This window comes from Chiloscyllium punctatum, chromosome 38 (genome assembly GCF_047496795.1).
Source record: "Chiloscyllium punctatum isolate Juve2018m chromosome 38, sChiPun1.3, whole genome shotgun sequence".
NCBI lineage: Eukaryota > Metazoa > Chordata > Chondrichthyes > Orectolobiformes > Hemiscylliidae > Chiloscyllium > Chiloscyllium punctatum.
In genome coordinates, this window is record NC_092776.1 from 20,670,116 (window position 1) to 20,692,611 (window position 22,496).

General features: G+C 41.2%; 1 protein-coding gene across 1 annotated transcript in view; it reads left to right on the forward strand.

Moving 5' to 3' along the window:
* shtn1 (shootin 1) overlaps positions 1–22,496 on the forward strand; it is a 109,863-nt gene that overhangs the window by 38,098 nt on the left and 49,269 nt on the right. The gene's annotated exons all lie outside the window — the stretch shown is intronic.

Below are 22,496 nucleotides of genomic sequence, written 5' to 3' on the forward strand. Positions count from 1 at the left end.
CTATAAAGAGTGCAGGAGGTCATGTCAGAAACAGCGTGGAAATGCCTAAAAATGAGACTTCCCATCTGCTGAAGCTATAAAATAGCATAATATATAATGCTAACCAATGGATACAGCTGGTTATAAACAGAACCAAGCAATCTCACGACCAACAATAGTGCAGTCCTGCCCCATCTAATTGTGAACAGTGGTGGGAAATTACAACTCAACCACTATGCAGACTCCAAAATCATCCCCATCTTTGATGGGGTGGGAGCTAGCACATTAGAAACAACAATGACATTTGAGGATTTACAACCATCTTCAGGCAGAAGGACTGAACATGAAAATACAATTTACATGCTGGTTCAGCAAGAAATGAGGAAGGCAAAACACATTTGGATCTTTATTGTTGGGGATTGGGAATCAACGTTCCATGTAAGTATTTTTTGCTGTTGGGCAGATTTCCAAGGTTGGAGGTGGAAGTCATTCTTTGGCATGTCAGTTGATGTGCTTGGAGCTTCCAAGAGACTGCATAGCTGTGCTTGGAAGTTGATTGGAGTACAAGAAAATGGAGGCTGTGTTGTTACCTATACAGATCTTCAGTGTGACCACAACTGCGTGCAGCTTTTGCTTCCATAATTAGGGACAACTATCGTTGCATTGGAGGTGGTGCAGGAAAGCTTCATTGGTTTGGTTCCTCCTGTGATGAGGGGCTGAGTAAGTCCTGTTTCTTATGTTATATTCTTATTCATCTCAACCACCTGACGAGGTCCTCCATATCACAAAAACCCATCTTCACGCGCTTTGATTCACTTCACATGATGTCAATAAATAGATGTAAGCACTGGGAACTGCAATGGCTACAGGATCCTGACATTTTCCTTGCCGTAGTGCTGAAGATCTGGTGCTCCTTAACTAAGCACCTTCCTAGCCAAGTTAGTATATATAGCTACAACGTGTACAAGATGATTAGGGGGTTAGATAGGGTTGACAGTGAGAACCTTTTTCCACGTATGGAGTCAGCTATTACAAGGGGGCATAGCTTTAAATTAAGGGGGGGTAGATATAGGACTGATGTTAGGGGTAGGTTCTTCACTCAGCGAGTCGTAAGTTCATGGAATGCCCTGCCAGTAGCAGTAGTGGACTCTCCCTCTTTATGGGTATTTAAGCGGGCATTGGATAGATATATGGAGGATAGTGGGTTAGTGTAGGTTAGGTGGGCTTTGATCGGCGCAACATCGAGGGCTGAAGGGCCTGTACTGCGCTGTATTCTTCTATGTTCTATGTTCTATGTTCTATTGGCAACCTGTAAAATTGCCCAGGGTGGCAGAGGACGTGGGAACCTGAGCTATGGATCAGATGGAGTATGTAGTGATACAGCATGCAGAGAGCCTGTGAGGAGGGATAGGCACTTGCAATCAGTGTGATGAGTTGAAATGTGTCTATTTGTGCAGATCAGGGATAGTGGAGGGAACTTGCGCCAGTATTCGGAGAAAGTAGAGGAGGTCCTTAATGAATTCTTTGCTTCAGTATTCACAACTGAAAGGGACCTTGACATTTCTGAGGACAGCATGAAACAGGCTGATATGCTAGAATAGGTTGATGTAGGAAGGAGAATGTGCTGAAAATTTTGAAAAAACATAAGGATAGATTAATTCCCTGTGCCAGACGGGATATAGGAGGAGAAAGTGAGGACTGCAGATGCTGGAGATCAGTGCTGAAAATGTGTTGCTGGAAAAGTGCAACAGGTCAGGCAGCATCCAAGGAGCAGGAGAATCGATGTTTCGGGCATGAGCCCTTCTTCAGGATTCCTGAAGAAGGGCTCATGCCCGAAACGTTGATTCTCCTGCTCCTTGGATGCTGCCTGACCTGCTGCGCTTTTCCAGCAACACATTTTCAGCCCAGACGGGATATGCCCAAGGTTACTACAGGAAGCGAGGGAAGTAATTGCTGCTCATTTGGCGATGAACTTTGTGTCCTCACTGTCCACTGGAGTAGTGCCAGATGAATGGAGGGTGGCAAATGTATTCCCTTGTTCAAGAAAGAGAATAGGGTAAATCCTGGGAATTACAGGCTAGTCAGTCTTACGTCAGTGGTAGGCAAAGTATTGGAGAGTGTTCTGAGATACAGGATTTATAATTACTTGGAAAACAATAGTTTTATTAGAGATAGTCAGCTGCTTTGAGAGGGGTAGGTCATGCCTCACAAACCCTTTTGAATTCTTTGATGATGTGACAAAACACAATGATGAAGTAGAGCCTTGGCTGTGGTGTACATGGATTTTAGCAAAGCTTTTGATAAGGTTCCCCATGGTAGAGTCATTCAGAGAGTAAGAAGGCAGAGGATATAGGGAAATCTGGCTCTCTGGATACAGAATTGACTGGCCCATAGAAGACAGGGTGGTAGTAGTAGATGGAAAGTATTCAGCCTGGAGCTTGGTGACCAATGGTGTTCCACAGGGATTGGTTGTGGGACCTCGATCCTTTGTGATTTTATAAATGACTTAGATGATGAAGTGGAAGGGTGGCTTAGTAAGTTTGCTGATGGCACGAAGATTGGTGGAGTTGTGGATAGTGTGGAGGGTTATTGTAGGTTGCATTGGAACATTGACAGGATGCAGAGCTGGGCTGGTAAGTGGCAAATGGAGTTCAACCTGGAAAAGTGTGAAGTGATTTATTTTGGAAGGTTGAATTTGAATGCAGAATACAGGGTTAAAGGCAGGATTCTTGACAGTATGGAGGAACAGTGGGATCTTGGGATTCATGTCCATAGATCCCTCAAAGTTGCCACCCAAGTTAATAGGGCTGTTAAGAAGGCACATGGTTTGTTGGCTTTCATTAGTAGGGGGATTGAGTTTAAGAACCACGAGGTTATGCAGCAGCTCAATAGAGCCCTGGTTAGACCACATTTGGAATATTGTGTTCAGTTCTGGTCGCTTCATTATAGGAAAGATGTGGAAGCTTTGGGGAGGGTGCAGAGGAGAGTTCGCAGGATGCTACCCTGATTGGGAGGGCATGTCTTATGAAGAAAGGTTGAGGGACCTAGGGCTTTTCTCATTGAAGCGAAGAAGGATGAGAAGTGACTTGATAGAGGTGTACAAGATATTGAGAGGCATAGCCAGAGACTATGGCGAAAATGTCTACCGTGTGGGGACATAATTTTAAGGTGATTGATGGAAGTTTTAGGGGAGATGTCAGAGTTAGGTTCTTTACACAGAGTGGTGGGTGTGTGGAATGCACTGCCAGCAGTGGTAGTAGAGTCAGGTGTATTAGGGACATTTAAGGACTCTTGGATAGGCACATGGAAGATAGTACAATGAAGGGTATGTAGGTTAGTCTGACCTTAGAGTAGGATAAAAGGCTGGCACAACAACAAGCATTGAAGGGCCTGGCCTGCGCTGTATTGTTTTATGTTCTAAATATCTCCTGTACAGAAAAGGCAGGACAAATTCAGTCCAGCAGATTTTGACTTCCTTGGTTTACTCTGACTAGCAATGCAATGGAATGTGTTGTCAGCAGTGTTATTAAGCAGCATTTAATCAGTAATGATCTGTTCACTGATGCTTAGTTTGAATTCTGAAAGAGCTACTCAATTGCAGATCTCATCGCAGCCTTGGAGAAGACATGGACAAAAGAAGTTTGTAAATTCCAATGCTAAGGTGAGAGTGACATAAAGGCTGCATTTGACTAAATATGGCATCAAGGAGCTCCAGCAAAACTGGAGTTAAAGGGAATCATTAATGGGAAAACATCAGAGTCCTGCCTAACACACTTATTGATGTTAATAGCTGTTGGGGGCCAACCATCTCAGTTGCAGAATATTGCCGCAGAACTACCTCAGAGTAGTGTCCTCGGGCAAACCATCTTCATCTGTTGCTTAATCAGATGGTCAAAAATGGATCTACAGTGGAATGAATCAAAGTGCATGAAGTGGTGATCAAGACTTTGGGAGGTATTTGAGATGGATAAGAACACAATTTAAAAATAGGATTTGTTCAGCTTCTCCTCATATGACAAACCTCATTCCCCCGTCCAATGGCACCTTGCTAAGTTTTTTGCAGTCACACTTGTCATTTTCTTCTATCCTGAACTGAAGAAGGTTATGACGAAGAGTCATACAGGACTCAAAATGTTAACTCTATTTCTGTCTCCTTAGATGTGCTGAGTTTCTCCAGCATTGTTTCTCTGTGTTGTTTCAGATTTCCAGCATCCTCAGTGTTTTGCTTTTATTTGAATACATCCAACCTACTATACTCACTGCTCACAATGCAGCCTCCTCTGTAAGGCAGAGACCAAATGCAGACTGGGTGGCCGCTTTGAAGAATGCATCTACTCAGATTGCAAGCCAACCTTCAGGGAATAATTGCTTGCCATTTCAATATACCATCTTGCTGTCATGCTAACTTTTCTGTCCTAGTCCTGCTGCAGTGTTCCTGTGAAGCCCTGTGTAACGGGGCAACTGCACCTGTTTTTCTCATAAGGCAGTTCTTACAGCCTTCAGATCTCAGCATTGAGCTCAACAACTTCAGGCCACAAATTCTTTCTTCCATTTGAATATTAGTTCTATGTTTTTGTTTTTGGTTAGAAGTGATCTATTTTGTCATCAACATCTACTTTGAATGTATGCTTTGTCCCTTCTCTACAATTGCCACTTCCTTTGCTGCCTATTCAATGATACCAATGATAACTAATCTTCTTCGCTCTTTAACCTTTCCATAACCTTCCTTTCTGTTCCACTTGATCCTCTCCCCTTTTCCAAAAGCATAAAACCCATTACATTTCTACCTCTCTTCGCTTCTGAGGAAGAGTCGACATTAACTTTCTTCCTCTATCTACCGATGCTGCATGATCTATTGAGTTTTTCCAGCACTTTCTAATTTTTATATCTTCCCAGATTTTGCAGATCATTCAACTGTCTCTCTGTCTGCCACTGTGAATAGTGTGTACCATTACAATATGCACTGTTGCAACTCACCCAGACTCCTTTGACAGTACCTTCCAAATGCACAAACTCAACCACCACAAGGAGGACAATAAATGCTAGGAACATGACAACTTGCAATTTACCTCCAAATCACACATCATCCTAATTTAAAAATACATTGCTAACTCCTTCACAGTCATTGGGTAAAAATCCTGGAAGTTCTTTCTTGATAGCACCACATGACATCTGCATCAGGTTGATTGTAGCTATCCAAGATGGTACTTAACCTTCACCTTTTCAGCAGGAGTAGGAGTTGGAGATGGATAATAAATGCAGGCTTTGTTACGACATTTGAATACAATAGCCTTTATTGTTATGTATATTCCATTGTAGACGTACAGAGAAAAGGTTTTACAATGGTTGCCTCTTATGTCGCCATTTTAGGTACAAGTACCTAGGTACAGAACTTGGGTACAACAGAGGAATGAAAAGTAGTTAAAAATATAAGTTAGAAATAAGACAATGTTAAAGGATTGACATTACGGTCAGGTAAAACATTTCAGATAAACATTACATTGTAGCAGCTCAGTGCAGGGCCTATGCATGTGGTCCGACCGCTGCCTCCAGACTCCAGTCTGACAGCTGTCCCTGCTCGAGGCTTCTAATCCACTCAGTACCAGCACTCAGCTGTTCCAAGGTAAGTTCCAGGATGGCCTCCCCTGTGCTGGTCTCTGCCCAGGACTTGCAGCCCATGTGCTGTTCCAGGTCTCACAGTCTACGTGCTGTTCCAGGTCTCACAGTCTACGTGCTGTTCCAAGTCTCACAGTCTACGTGCTGTTCCAGGTCTCACGGCCCACGTGCTGTTCCAGGTCTCACGGCCCACGTGCTGTTCCAGGTCTCACGGCCCACGTGCTGTTCCAAGTCTCACAGTCTACGTGCTGTTCCAGGTATCACAGTCTACGTGCTGTTCCAGGTCTCACAGCCCACGTGCTGTTCCAGGTCTCACGGCCCACGTGCTGTTCCAGGTCTCACGGCCCACGTGCTGTTCCAGGTCTCACGGCCCACGTGCTGTTCCAGGTCTCACGGCCCACGTGCTGTTCCAGGTCTCACGGCCCACGTGCTGTTCCAGGGTTTGCAGCCACCTGCTGTTGCTCCAGGATTTGCCTCTCAGGGTAAGGGGAGCAAAAAAGGAAAAAAGAAAAGAGAGAAAAGGCAGAGCAAAGGAGCCTCCTACTCTTGCCACCATCTTGCAGGAAGAATATGTCAAGAATGAATGAAACACATGTAATATCTAGAATTGTAAACAGTCCTGCACATTTGGTTAAACCAGGCATAACAAGCTTAACTAGGAAAGCTTACTTCTCTAATGTCCTTGATTTTGTCATGTAAGTTGTGTGAATTCTATGTATTTTGATAGTATTTATTTTGGATTTTGACATAGTGGCATGTGGGTTTATTCTATGTATGAAGAGTTTGAGTGATTAACTTGTAAGCATTTCTGTAGCCATGACTATTTCTTCAGAAAAGCAGTTTGAGAGAGAATTCTTGGAGGCTTATGAAAATATGTTGGGTGAGTTTTACAAGCAAACTGAGTAAAATAATTTTGCATTTGGTTCAGATAGAAATATCTGGAGAATTTGTTTTGGCATGGGAGAAATGCCCATAGTTTGGGGAAAGCCATTTGGATTTCAAGTTTGCGGAAGTCTTAGCAGAAGCTTCATGTGTAAAACTATTGTTCTTGAAGAAGAGAGAGAGCTTAGAAATGTTCAGAAATAGGTTCCTCAGTGTAAGACATTAGTTTGAAAGTTTGAAACCAAACGTTGGTTAAAATTCCGAAGCTCAGAAAATGCTTTGTTGTGTAAAGATTCAAGGAAGAAGCTATCAAATTTTTGAGACTCTGAATTGAAGCCACTGTTAAACTAAGAGCTATAGAAAAGTCTGCTTGAGTTCTGTAAGGGAGTGATGTTGGGATTAATGGGATTATCTTTTACCATGGCGAAAGTGAGTACTGCAGATGCTGGAGATTAGAGTCAAGATTAGAGTGGTGCTGGAAAAGCACAGCAGGTCAGGCAGCATCCGAGAAGCAGGAAAATTGGATCATTCTGATGAAGGGATTTTGCCTGAAACGTTTATTTTCCTGCTCCTCGGATGCTGCCTGACCTGCTGTGCTTTTCCAGCACCACTCTAATCTTATTGGTTACCATGTATGTCAAAATCTTCAAATTTAAGCGATATGTAAATGGTTTGTTTATTTTACTTTTTCTTCATTTCTTTTGTGAAATAAACTTCTGTTTTATTATTGAAATTAAATCTGCAGCAATGCATTCTTATGTTTCAGTGAAAGACCATCTCGTTAAACTAAAGAAAAAGAAACAATATATGATCTATCGAGCCAGATTTCAGTCTGGGACTTAACTTGTCCAGTAATAACATCAACTGGGGTCATAACACTCTCTAGATATACTTTTCTCATACATTTCACTTTAATCGTTATTGCAGTGTAAATGATTTAAAAGGTTGTGTAATAAAAATAATTGAACCTAGCTGAATTTACTAATAGTTTAATTCTCTATATATAAATGTAACACCCAACATTTTGATTAGTAAACAAAGAATCTGGAACAAAACATTGAAAGTAAATTGCCACTTTAGAAATGCTGATTTTTCTTTTACAGTGTGGACTGTAAACAAGATTTTATAACTATAACTTAATGATGACCCCTGTCCCCAGTTGCTGATGAGTTTTAGGAAGTGTGTAATTTTACGATGTCTGCTTCATCAGGGATGCATTATTTTATGAGTTTTTTTTAGCTTTAGTATATCCTGTTGATTGCACTCTAGCTTACTCATCAGTAAATAGATTGAAGTAATTGCAAGGGCAAGTTGCTTAATAATATATGCCATTTTAAAGCTTATTTTTGCCTGAGATACTAAAAATCATACCTTCTAGAAACTAGATTTGATGGAACTAGCTGTGCATTTCCCAAGGAGTTAACTCAGTTCTTTGATTGTAATGATATATCACAGCCTATTAACATGTCCTCACAATGTCATTATTTGGCATTAATTCAGATGTTATCAAGGAAAATTGTGTAAAGGTACAAGGTTATTACACTATGCTGGAATGATGTTTTAGATTTTAAAATTTTATACGTTTAGAAGCTGTCATGTCAACATGCATAATCAATCAAATCCTTGTTAGACAAATCTGTCTTTTGAAAAAGAACATTGATGTAAATTCTAGCATTTGAAAATCAGCTTTTTAGGGTAGCTACCTTGTCATTTAAAGAAGCTTATTATATACTTTTATGCAGGAAGAACTAGAAAACATCCAAGCTTAGGCTGATAACATGCCACAAAAGAAAGTTTAACTATATCCTCTTGACTTTCATTGGCATTTTCTGTGTCAAAAGAAAAGCCAACCTTAATATCCTGCTAGTAATAATTTGCAATAGAACTGTGGCTTCCAGAACAGGTCAGAGGCTGGACATTCTGCAGTGAGCAGCTCACCACCTTATTTGCCAAAGGCTGTTCGCTAGCGACAAAGACAGAAGTCAGGAGAGTACTCTCTACTCACCTGATTTGGAGCTAACCTTCTTGTCCATTGTGTTTCTCTATCCTCATTGTCTTCTTCTTCCTATCCTGTCTTTGTTGCTCCTCATCTCTCTCCATAAGATACAGAAATGCTTCAGAACTGCATTAAAAACCCAGAGAAGAACAAGTGAACACATTTCTTGATTCTGTAGGCCCAGTAGCAGATCATGGTTAAAAAGAACATAATGCAAGAGAGGAGACAGATACCCATGCTTTTAAGAGTATTTGACAAATATTTTATGTTAAGAACCAACCACAGAATGGCAACAGAAAGATTTAACAGAGGGGTACAGCTCTTAGCAGTACTTGTTAACACCTTTGATTAGATTAGATTCCCTAGTGTGGAAACAGGCCACAGCCACCCTCTGAAGAGTAACCCACCCAGACTCACTACCGTTTGACTAATGCACCTATCGCTATGAGCAATTTAGCATGGCCAATTCACCTGATCTGCACATCTTTGGACTGTGGGAGGAAACTGGAGCAGCCAGAGGAAACCCATGCAGACACTGGGAGAATGTGCAAACTCCACACAGACAGTTGCCCCAGGCTGGAATCAAACCTGGGACCCTGGTGCTGTGAGGCAGCAGTGCTAACCACTGAGCCATTGTGCCGCCCCTTTGTGAATGATTATTATACATTGTCAGAATGATCAGATTATGATGACTTACAACCAGAACTAATTCAAGACAGAATTGTTATCAGAATTTTGGATCCATTTCTTTAAGATGTGCTAAAATGAAAAGAGGATCTCGTTTGGAAAGAGCTATCCAAATGGTGGTAGAAACTGAAATCCAAAAGCAGTGCAGGGAAATGATGGGAACAGAAAGTCAACTAACCCTCAGAAGGTCATCAGAGTTTCTCAACTTTCTAAGGTTCAAAAAAACAGAACAGCACAGAACATTTTTGTTTTGTGCTGGTCTATCATTTTGATACTAGAAGTTACTATACCAGATCCATTTGTTTTTAAATGACAGAACCAGTAACAATGAACAGCTTTATCAAGCCATTTCATAAGAAAGTGGGACATTTCCAGAAAATGTTGTCAAGTCAAAAACAGCCTTTCAACAACAGAATTAATCATGGTCACTTGTGAAAGTGGTTAAAACCTGACACCCAGAAAACTAAGACATTCCTTCATTAGAACAGATGCCCTTGTATGAAGTACCACTTTTACAGAATGCAACACAACTATTCTGAAGGTAAAAGGTTACTCTTCCGAACCAGATAGGACCAAGATCATCGAACTCATTTTTAATTTAACACTATGATACATGATACTGCATTATCTGAAAAAGTAAACTAGTCTTTGATTTAGTTCTTCACTGGGGGAGTGAGTGGAACAACCCCCAAGTTGAAAGGGTGCTCTATGTGCCATTAAGGCATAAAGATTATTACTAAACATAAAAGGCATAAGTTATCTATATTCAGCAGATCTTGTCATTGAACAAGAATGCATGGACCTCCCCTGCTGAATATACAACTCATAACCACGAGAAGAGTAGATTTGAGAAAAAAATACCCGAAACTATTCACAGGTTCAGGTTAACATAACACAGAATGTAGCATTGCACTAACGCAAAAATGATAAATCGTTTTGTCTGTTCACAGCTAGGAAGAGTCTTCATCTTTTAAATGAAGCAAATAAAAAACACTTACAGGAGGTGACCAGTATAGGTGTCATTTCAAGCTGACAAATCCAATAGGATGGTGTTTGAGCATTGGAGGTGGTCATACCAAAATCTCTCAGTTCTATCAGAATATGCATTCATCTTACAAATCTCAATAAGGCAGTGGCTAGAGCAATCCAACTGATGGCTGATATGGATTAGAGCTAATCCAAACTCTCTTAAAGCAAGATCTGGACCAAGCTCGTTGGCAGTTACTGGCAGGTTTCATGAGGTGAAATATTCATTCCACATACATTACTCCATTTGAGACTTTTGGAATCATCTCAAATCCAGAGGTGTTCCAACATCTTAATCCAACATTCTACAAACATTGGAGGGCAGTAAATGCCATATGACAATATCCTGATCCACAGGGAAAAGTACATATTTCTGACCAAGGAGTAAGCTCAGCTTAACACAAATGTACGGCAGCAAGGCTTATCCTCAATGGGAATTGTGAATTATAGAAGAACTCTATTCAATTTCTGGGTCATTACTGACAAAAATAATATTAAGCCAGACTCCCAATAAGCAAGGGATGTAAAAGTCAGTCTATAACTTAGAAAGACTTCTGGGAGTGCCAAACTTTTATCCCACTTGGCATCATTATCTTGAGACATCTACTCATAAAGTCTCATGGATTGTTAGAGACACAATGCAAAGAGACTTTCATAAGATTAAAGACACACTGACTTCCACAGATGTCTTGGCCATGTGATGAATATAAATTGTGGTCCATGATTAGATAGTTGGGATTCCACGCATGATAAATATTTCATGTAGGACTTTGAAGACTCCATCTGCAGTTATGTATTAACATTAATTAATTTTAGTCTACTGAGAGAAATACTACATCCAATTCACAGTGGATTAGACCACAGGGACTAAAGTATATGTGCATTATTTGATACATGTGGTTGTGTCCACCAGTGCCATCTCAGATGCTTTGGATAGATTCAGTGCTACCAATCTTGGTCTAATTTATAGAAACTAAAGTGGGGAAAGGTGCCTACCTGACATCTTCGGCAGAAGAAAGAAATGGACAAAGAATGTTTATAACATAGCACTCACTAGTCAGTTACATATATTTGAGTTAAATGAGAGCCTCTTGTGAGACCTCAGGCTCAAAATTAAGAGTAAATACACAGTGCTGTTTCGCTACGTAGAACTTTGCACTGAATGTGCAACTGGAACGAGAACAGGTAATGAGCTTAGAACCTAGAACTGGTTAGCTGCTCTCAAGAGTACTGTTTTAAACTCTGATGGACAAAGTTTGTCTCATATGGTTAGATAACCTTTTCAAGTATCAACTGTCTCAAATAATCTTGCCCCAAGCTATATTCTGGTTATTAATTCTTTGTGCAATTGTTTCCCCAACCCGAAAATCTCTGACTTTATACAATCAGTCAATCCAGAAGTCTGTCTACCCTTTCTAATTGAGTATGCACGAAACCTGTTCCTCCACTGTTTGAGGATAATTGATTTGAATATTAGTCTAATGTTTGAGTTGATTGTGGCTGATCAGATTCTTACTTCATCCTATTGAAGTAGTGACGCCTTGTGATTCTTAAATGTGATATGGTATCTGCAATTCTAACACATTGTTCCCCCAGAGGTGTTCATGAGTTGTTAATTTGGGACATGGTTTATGACAGTACTGTTCCTGTTCTGATACTTGATCCATACCAATTGACCTTGATCCAGACTTCCCAAGGTTTTCATGCCTGTTGTGGTTAGCCACTTGTAGTTAATAAAATTTCTGTTCTTTGTGGCAAATCTGCAGGAATATTTTTGTGAAGTCAACTGTTCTGAGCCACTAGAAAGGTGAAGTCATCTGTGCTCTTCTTTGACTGTTTAGACTGGACCATTCAACTGAGAGTATCTTGGTGAACTAGTCATGTGCTCATACCCTGAAATGGTCACAATTTTCTCAATTGCTTCTTTGGCAAATTGTGGTCCATTATTAGACATAACTACAGTTGGGATTCCATGCATGACAAATATTTGATGGAGGACTTTGAAGACTCCATTTGCGGTTATGTATGAACATCAGTTAATTTTGGTCGATTGAGAGAAATAATTGACTATTAGTAAATAAGTGCCCTTCAAGTACAAACAGGCTAGCTCCTACTTATTCCCATCTGGTCTGGGGGAAGAATAGCAGAAATGAATGCTTCACTTCTTTCAAGGCCATTGTGATAATCACTCAGGACAACTTCAATCGGTTTAGTGATTAGCAGCCACCATACTGAAACCTGAGCTCCAACTCCACATTTGGGGATGTCCAGATGTCCTTCATGTGTCCTGTCTTGCTGAAGGAGGGATAACAAGTGTAGAAGAAAACCAATAAATCATCCACAATCATGAAATGCTATCTACATTTGAAAACGTTTTTGATAGTTAAGCCATTACATTTCTTTTCTGGCCACCTTGGTGCTTACTGCAAGAATTGAGATGATTTGTAAATTCTTTGTCAGCTGAAGAAAAGGTTGTCAGCAGTAACTCTGGAGGGGGCGTCTGCTGACAGCTATCATTTCTCTTGTGTGCATTTGATCTTATATGCAAATCCCATGAGATGAAAACTGAAGACATACTTCTGTGTCATGACGTTGAGGAGTAGCACGAAGATGAATATTGGTAGGAAGCTGAGGATCATCCTAGAGGAACTGGGGAGATAATGGGTGCAGGAGGAATCATTACCAGAGATTTTCTGACTAAGATTAGATTATTAAGATGGAATCAAGTAACAGAAGTCCCCATAACAGTTAACAGTAAAGCGGCGAAGGAGGAGGATGGTGTTGCTAACTCTGTCAAAGATGCTACAGAGGTCAAAAAGGACGAGGAGGGATAGCTTACCCTTCTCACCTCATTCACATAGATGCCATTTGTGATGTTGATAACAGCCAGTTGATATGCTGTGGCAGGTAACCTTTTGGAAGGAGTTTAAACATGGAGTTCCAAGGAAGATAAGCATGGATTTGGGACAACAACACAATGTCTTTGGTGGAAGCATTGTACTTTGCAAAGACGTTGAGGTTAACAAATGGTTTTGTGTTTACAAGATGGGAGCTGATGGCAGATTTAAAGTAGACATAGAGTCATGGAGATGTACTACGTGGAAACAGATCCTTTGGTCCAACCCGTCCATGCCGACCAGATATCCCAACCCAAACTAGTCCCACCTGCCAGCACCTGGCCCATATCCCTCGAAACCCTTCCTATTCATATACCCATCCAAATGCCTTTTAAATGTTGCAATTATACCAGCCTCCACGACTTCCTCTGACAGCTCATTCCATACATGTACCACCCTCTGTGTGAAAAAATTGCCCTTTAGGTCTCTTTTATATTTTTCCCCTCTCACCCTAAACCTATACCCTCTAGTTCTGGACTCCCCAACCCCAGGGAAAAGACTTTGCCTATTTACCCTATCCATGCCCCTCATAATTTTGTAAACCTCTATAAGGTCACCCCTCAGCCTCCGACGCTGCAGGGAAAACAGCCCCAGCACGTTCAGCCTCTCCCTATAGCTCAAATCCTCCAACCCTGGCAACATCCTTGTAAATCTTTTCTGAACCCTACAAAATCTGAAGTGAGAAAGAAGCCCATTAACAATTATTGACTAGGATGTGGACCAGAAAAGAAAGTGGCTGGTCAGATGCCTAATAGAATTAGGGCCAAAGGAGCCAGGAGTTTGGGTCTTGTGGACAAAATGGCTTAGGAAGAGAATGAAGGGAGATGGGAGAAACTAGATTAAGTTGAGAGTTCTGTGCAAGAGCAGGGAGGAATTTTAAAAGGAAGTTTATCTCAGTGGCCTAATGGCGGCATGTAATGTGGCAGACACAGCTGATTGGACATTGTTTTCTTTGTTACAAATTAGCCCATGAACTCCTTGGATTGTTTGTTGGAGGTGAACTTGGAGAGTACAAAAGGATATGGTTTCCAAAAGACTGCTTGCAGTAAGGAAAGGAGGTTGGCTTTTCAGGAATGTCTGGGAATAATGGCAGGCAATGGATTTGACCCAGGTAATATTCTGGGGACAGGAGTTCAAACCCCATCATGTCAGCTTGTGGAATTTGAATTCAATAATAATCTTAAAATAAGAGTCTAATGATGACCATGAAACCATTGTTGGGGAAACCCATCTAGGAAGGAAAACTGCCATCCTTACCTGGTCTGACCTACATGGGACTTCAAAGGCACAGCAATGCGGTTGACTCTTAACTACCCTCTGGGCAATTAGGGATGGGCAATAATGCTAACCTAGGCAGTGATGCCCACATCCCATGAATGAATAAAAACAAAGAGCCGATCAGAGCAGGACCTGATAGTGCTTTCTGTGGTAGTTGAGATTTAATGATTGATAACTAAACCATTTGACCACTACATCCTTTGAGACCTACTATCCTTTTGAAAGCAGTTTCCAGGAGATGTGCAGGTTAACAGGATTGGCCATGTTAAATTGCCCATAGTGTCCAGGGATGTGCAAGCTAGGTGGATTAGTCATGGAAAATCCACTGTTACAGGGATAAGCGAGAGGGGCGGATCTGATTGGATGCTCCTGTTTGGAGGGGCAGTGTGGACTCAATGGACCAAATGGCCCGCTTTCCCACATAGTGGTTCTATGATTTAGTGTGCACAGAAATTTTTAATCAAAGCATAGAAATAAGAATAGAAAGAATAACTTTAAAATTTGGACTAAATTATTTTTTGCACTATGTGGTTCAACTACTCACTGCCCTCTATCCTTGCTTCATTTGAAGACTGTATTTGGTTTTGAGTTGGTTTGCACAATGTCAAATGGGATGATTTGTTTGTATCAATTATAAAAGAAACACTTCTTGTTTTCACAGAATAATTAGCAAAATTGCAGAGTTTGATGCAAAAGCAATGGTAGAAATTATAGATGTTACATAATAATACCAATGTTTGATGGAAGACAACTGAGCAATGGCCTTGCAAAGAACAATAACATTAGCATTGTAACATCTTGCATCTCTGAATCATTGTGAACAATGGATAGAGATAATTTCATCCACACAAACAGACTTAAAAAGAAATTGCATTTATTTTCTGTTTTGTCACAAAAAGCATTGTGGAAATTCAGAGATAATGCGAAAAGATAAAGATGTAAGTGATAGAAAAATTAAAGCTTTATTAAATAGCTAGGTTTTCAAGATGGTCTTGAAGGAAAAGTGGAAGGTGGTACATTTTGAGAAGGGAATTCCAGAGCGTGATACTTGTTCCTTGACTGACAATGAAGGAGTGGGTAGGGCATGAGGATGAACAAGCTCCTTCAGTGTGAAGATTGAAGTATTGTAGTTGGAGGAATCTGGAAGGCTGGAGGAAGTTACAAAAATAATGAGATTTAAGATGTGTCCATCCTACAATGAGGTTTAAAGTCAAGAAATGGAATTTTCAATTTGCAATTTTGGAATGCAGAGTTTAGGAAGAGGTGAAATTTACAGAGAGTGGAGAAATGAAGGTTGACCAAGAATGCACGTAATGAAAAAGCAAGGCTTCATTGAAAATGGAGGTGATGCCACAGAGTAGAAGAAGGTGGTGTGTATGATGGAGAGGTTATGGGGTTATAACCTTCATCCGTAATTTATTAAGGCAGGGAGGGAAATTAAATCAACAGTAATGATCCATAAATGGGTCATCTAGATAGAGTGCTAATTTTAATGGCTAGTTTGGGTGTGCAGTGGGAGGAAAATTTGTGACACAGGAGTATTATTAGCAATGGGAGTGGGTAAAAGGCACTAGGTGGCAGGGATTGGCATGCATGGGATATGAGGAGTGAGAGGGTTGACGGCTGAAGGAGAGTTTCGTAATTTATTATTTTAACTTTGTAGACACAGTGTAGGATGTCCTGAAGAACGTTTCCAGCCCAGCTCACCTCAGAACCTCCTTAGCTCTTCCCGGATTGCTTGGCCAACTTCCAATCCAACCCATAGCTCCTTCCACCATCCCAACTAAAAAGAGGGATTGCAGGTGATTGTTTCTAGCAGTTGGGTTGTAGAGCTGAAAATTCTCCAGCCTGCATACCAGATGTGGGAATGAACATCAGGGCCTCTGTCTTTTATTTTCATGTTTTTATTATAAATACTGATGTTCACATTTGTAAGAATGACTGACTTAAATATTCCCTGCTGTAATTGCACTATTCGCAGTGCCATCATTAGCAGGAGGATGTAATTTCAGCTTGACAAGCTCAGAGTCAGTTTCCATTATAAAAGTGGACAGAGAAATTTAAGAAAACTAGGTTTATGTCTAGTTTCTTTAGCCTCCATGTGCATTGCTTGTCAACAAAGCTTATTATTGTCAGGATTGTTGATACAAATTTTAACATTGACAGATTAAACTGCCTACATAAACATGTTTGACAGCAATTCACTACACAAACAACTCCCTCAGAAGATATAGTTGCATTGTTGGCTTACCCAACTCTCTTTCCACCACCATCCTGGTTTTCCTTACTTTCAGCGATTTGTTCCCTCTTTATCCAGTTTTTGAATCCCCAGATTTCCGGCCGACCAAATATTCTCAAGGGGGAGAAGGGCCAGCAGGAGGTCATTGTACACATTGGAACCAACGACATAGGAAGGGAAAAGGTGGAGATTCTGAAGGGAGATTACAGAGAGTTAAGCAGGAATTTAAAAAGGAGGTCCTCGAGAGTAGTAATATCTGGATTACTCCCGATGCTACAAGCTAGTGAGGGCAGGAATAGGAAGGTGGAGCAGAAGAGTGCGTGACTGAGGAGCTGATGTACGGGAGAAGTATTCACATTTTTAGATCATTGGAAGCTGTTTTGTGGTAGAAGTGACTTGTACGAGAAGGACGCACTGCACCTAAATTAGAAGGGGACTAATATACTGGCAGAGACATTTGCTAGAGCTGCTTGGGTGGATTTAAATTAGTAAGGTTGGTTGGTTGGTGGAGGTGTGGTGGAGGTGTGGTTGAGGGGGTGTGGTTGTGGGGGAGGAGGGGGGAGCTGGTTGGTGGAGGGTGTTGGGGGTGGGTGGGACCCAGGGAGATAGTGAGGAAAGATTTCAATCTGAGAATGGTAAAGTTGAGAACAAAGGCGAGTCAAGCTGTCAGGGCAGGCGGGGCAAAGCAGAGAACAAGGAAGGACTGATGAATTAAACTGTATTTATTTCAATGCAAGAGGCCTCATAGGGAAGGCAGATGAACTCAGGGCATGAATAGGAACATGGGACTGGGATACCATAGCAATTACAGAAACATGGCTCAGGGACAGACAGGACTGGCAGATTAATGTTGCAGGATACAAATGCCACAGGAAGGGCAGAAAGGGAGGCAAGAGAGAAGGGGAGTGGGGTTTTTGAGAAGGGATAGCATTACAGCTGTACTGAGGGAGGATATTCCCGGAAATACACCCAGGGAAGTTATTTGGGTGGAACTGAGAAATAAGAAAAGGATGATCACCTTATTGGGATTATATTACAGATGACCTAATAGTCAGAGGGAAATCGAGAAACTAATTTGTAAGAGATTTGTTATCTTTAAGAATAATAGGGTGGTTATGGTAGGGGATTTTAACTTTCCAAACATAGACTGGGACTGCCATAGTGTTAAGGGTTTAGATGGAGAGGAATTTGTAAAGTGTGTACAAGACAATTTTCTGATTCAGTATGTGGATGTAAAGAAGGTGCAAAAACTTGACCTACTCTCGGGAAATAAGGCAGGGTAGGTGACTGAGGTGTCAGTGGGGGAGCCTTGGGGCCAGCAACCATCATTCTATTAATTTTAGAATAGTGATGGAAAAAGATAGACCAGATCTAAAAGATGAAGGAAGGCCAATTTTGATGGTATTAGGCAAAAACTGTTAAAAGCTGACTGGGGCAGATGTTCGCAGGTAAAAGGATGGCTGGAAAATGGGAAGCCTTCAGAAATGAGATAACTCGAGTCCAGAGAAAGTATATTCCTGTCAGGGTGAAAGGAAAGGCTGGTAGGTGTAGGGAATGCTGGATGACTAAAGAAATTAAGGGTTTGGTTAACAAAAAGAAGGAAGCATATATCAGGGATAGGCAGGATAGATCTAGTGAATCCTTATAAGAATATAAAGGCAGTCGGAGTATACTTAAGAGAGAAATCAGGAGGGCAAAAAGGGAATGTGCGATAGCTTTGGCAAATAGAATTAAAGAGAATCCAAAGGGTTTTTACAAATACATTAAGGACAAAAGGGTAACTAGGGAGAGAATAGGGGCCCTCAAAGATCAGCAAGGCGGCCTTTGTGTGGAGCAGCAGGAGATGGGGCAGATACTAAATGAGTATTTTGCATCAGTATTTACTGTGGAAAAGGACATGGAAGATATAGAATGTAGGGAAATAGATGGTGATATCTTGAAAAATGTCCGTGTTACAGAGGAGGAAGTGTTGGATGTATTGAAATGCATAAAAGTGGATAAATCCCCAGGACTTGATCAGATGTACCCAAGAACTCTGTGGGAAGCTAGGGAAGTGATTGCTGGGCCTCTTACTGAGATATTTGTATTATCAATAGTCAAAGGTGAGGTGCCAGAAGACTGGAGTTTGGCTAACGTGATGCCACTGTTTAAGAAAGGTGGTAAGGACAAGCCAGGGAGCTATAGATCAGTAGGTGATGTCGGTGGTGGGCAAGTTGTTGGAGGGAATCCTGAGGGACAGGATGTACATGTATTTGGAAAGGCAAGGACTGATCAGGGATAGTCAACATGGCTTTATGCGTGGGAAATCATGTCTCACAAAATTGAGGTTTTTGGAGAAGTAATGAAGAGGATTGATGAGGGCACAGTGGTACATGTGATCTATATGGATTTCAGTAAGGCGTTCAACAAGGTTCCCAATGGGAGACTGGTGAGCAAGGTTAGATCCCATGGAATATAGGCCATTTCAATACAGAACTGACTCGAAGGTAGAAGACAGAGGGTAGTGGTGGAGGGTTGTTTTCAGACTAGAGGCCTGTGACCAGTGGAATGCCACAAGGATGGTGCTGAGTCCACTACTTTTCATCATTTATATAAATGATTTGGATGTGAGTATAAGTGGTGTAGTTAGTAAGTTTGCAGGTGGCACCAAAATTGGAGGTGTAGTGGACAGCGAAGAAGGTTACCTCAGATTATAATGGGATCTTGATCAGATGGGCCAATGGGCTGAGAAGTGGCAGATGGAATTTAATTTAGATAAATGTGAGGTGCTGCATTTTGGGAAAGCAAATCCTAGTAAGATTATACACTTAATGGAAGGTCCTAGGGAGTGTTGCTGAACAAAGAGACCTCGGAGTGCAGGTTCATAGCTCCTTGAAAGTAGAGTCACAGGTAGATAGGATAGTGAAGTCGGCATTTGGTATGCTTTCCTTTATTGGTCAGAATATCGAGTATAGGAATTGGGAGTTATGTTGCAGCTGTACAGGACATTGGTTAGGCCACTGTTGGAGTATTTTGTGCAATTCTGGTCTCTTTCCTATCGGAAAGACGTTGTGAAACTTGAAAGGGTTCAGAAAAGATTTGCAAGGATGTTGCCAGAGTTGGAGGATTCAAGCTATCAGGAGAGGTTGAATAGGCTGGGGCTGTTTTCCCTGGAGTGTCAGAGGCTGAGGGGTGACCTTATAGGCATTTATAAAATCATGAGAGGCATGGATCTGGTAAATAGACAAAGTCTTTCCCCTGGGGTGGGGGAGTCCAGAAGTAGAGGGCATAGGTTTAGGCTGAGAAGGGCAAGATATAAAAGAGACCTAAGGGTCAACTTTTTAACTCAGAGGGTGGTATCTTTTTCACTCAGAGGGTGGTATGCGTATGGAAAGAGCTGCCAGAGGATGTGGAGGACGCTAGTACAATTACAACATTCAAAAGGCATCTGGATGAGTATATGAATAGGAAGGGCTTGGTGCTGGCAGATGGGACTAGATTGGGTTGGGATATCTGGTCGACATGGACGAGCTAGACTGAAAGGTCTGTTTCCATGCTGTACATCTCTATAACTCTATGACTCTAAGTTCTTTGCCTGTTTTCAGGACTCGTGCATGTAGAGGGAGCTCCTCCACTCAAGTTCAGAATTGTCATCCTCTATCGTGCCAACATTTCTGTTGTAAGTGAGCTTGGATGCTTGTGCTTTTTATACAATGTCTGTGGTTTGTTTTTCTGTTATGATTGCATGATACTTAAAAACAAACACATTCTTCCAACCCAAATTCTCATTCTGTTCTTCAGCCTTTGGCATTCTTCATGTCACTTGAGCAGTTTCTCTTTTAAAATGTACAATCACCACATTCATTGAGAATATTGAGATTAAATTGCTAAAGTGTACTGATCCAGACTCTGGGTGGATAACACCAAGGTATATCGAAATGTCTGTTTGTATTGGCAAAGTGTGTATTTATGTCCACTTGACCTCAACTCTTCCTTTGCATTCTGCACATTAATTTTGAACAGATCACTCCTCTCCCCCCACCTCCCAAATCTGACACTGAGTTTCTGGCTGCTAACCCACTCTCCTCTCCCCTCACACGTCTCTGATGAAGTTCTCTGATGTGAAACTAAATAGGGGGTGGGGTCAGTGACATGGGAAATTATGGATCAAATTAAAGAGAGGGAGGCCTCAGCAGAAGTTATTAAAATTGCCAGAACAAATAGCTGCACAGAGAAAATGGTAAAGGTCAGGAGTCTAACTTCAGGCACAGTGGATAAGGGACAACTATGAGAAGTGGGTGGGGATGCAGTCAATGCAGGACTGAAGGTGTTGTTGTGCTCAGTACGTGAAACAAGATAAATGGGCTTGTAACATCACTTGAAATTGGCAGATATGATGTTGTGGGTATCAGAGACATGGCTGCAAGGGGATCAGGGCTGGGAACTAAATATCCAAGGGTAAATGTCCTATCGAAAGGACATGCAGAGGGCACAGGGTTGCATTATTAGTAAGAAATTGAATTCAAATGATCGCTAGAAGCATTGTAGAGTTGGAAAATGTAGAATCTGTGTGGGAAGAGTTAAGGAACTGCATTGTCAGGACTTGAAGAAGAAAGTAAATCAGGAAATCGAAAAGGCATTTTCAGAAAGGCACTTTTACAATAGTGATTGGGCACTTCAGTATGCAGGTAGACTGGGGAAATCAAGTTGGTAGTGGATCCCATAAGAAGGAATTTGTGGAGATGGGTTTTTAATTAGAGCAGCTTGTGGTACAGCCCATCAGGGAACAAGCAATTCTGGATTTGGTGAAGTGTGATACAGACTTGATCAGGGAGCCTAAGGTGAAGGATCCCTTAGGAAGCAGTGTCCATAATATGATAGAATTCATCCTGTAGTTTGAGGGAGAGAATCTTGAATCATATGTGACGATATTACAGTTGAGTAAAGGTAACTACAGTGAGCTAAGAAAGGAGCTAGCCAGAACCAATTGGAAATGAAGACAGTGGAGCAGCAATGGCAGGAGTCTCTAAAGATAGTTCATCCCAAGGAAAAAGAAGCATACTAAATGGTGGGTGAAGCAACAATGGCTGGCAAGGGACAGCATAAACCCAAAAAAACACACATGATGTGGTGAAGGATAGTAGGTGCCAGAGGTTTGGGAAGCCTTTAAAAACCAGCAGAGAACAACTCGATTAGAGGGTATCTGATTGAAACTTACAGAGAGGCCTGGATAGAATGGACGTGGAGAGGGTGTTTCTATGAGCTGAGGGCACAGCCTCAGAATGAAGTGGCAATGCTTTAGAACTGAGATGAGGGGAAATTGCTTCAGCCAGTGGGTGGTTAATCTGAGGAGCTCATTGCCAAAAAGCCTGTGGAGGCCAAATCATTCATTGTATTTAAGATAGAAATAAATCGGTTCATGATTAGTAAAGAGATCAAAGGTTGCAGGAAAATGGGGTTAAGAAACATTTCAGTAAAGGAGAAGACTCATGGGCCAAATGGCCAAATTCTGCTCTTATACCTTTTGGTTTTTTGATTCTGTAGTTCACTGGTTTCCCAGTGCTACCCTGGTAAATTAGCAGATATTTTAAATCTATATTTTAGAAGCCATTGCATTTCCTTTATCCTTTCTTCTATCTCTTCATATAATTCTATAAAATTACTTAGCAGTTTTCTTTAAAAAATATATTTATCTGTTTCTAATTTATTTCTATTTCAGCAAGTGCTTCATAATTTCATACCTTGTTACAGAATAGTTGGTTTATTAACAAATGAAGTAACACTAATGGCAGGTATTACTCAGGATTATTCCTCATTCTGAGCAAAACCACTAGAAATCAAACAGAAATGCCAGACTGAATGCTGACCTTTAGAAAGTTGAATTCACTCTGCACTAAGGGAAGAAAATTACTTTGAT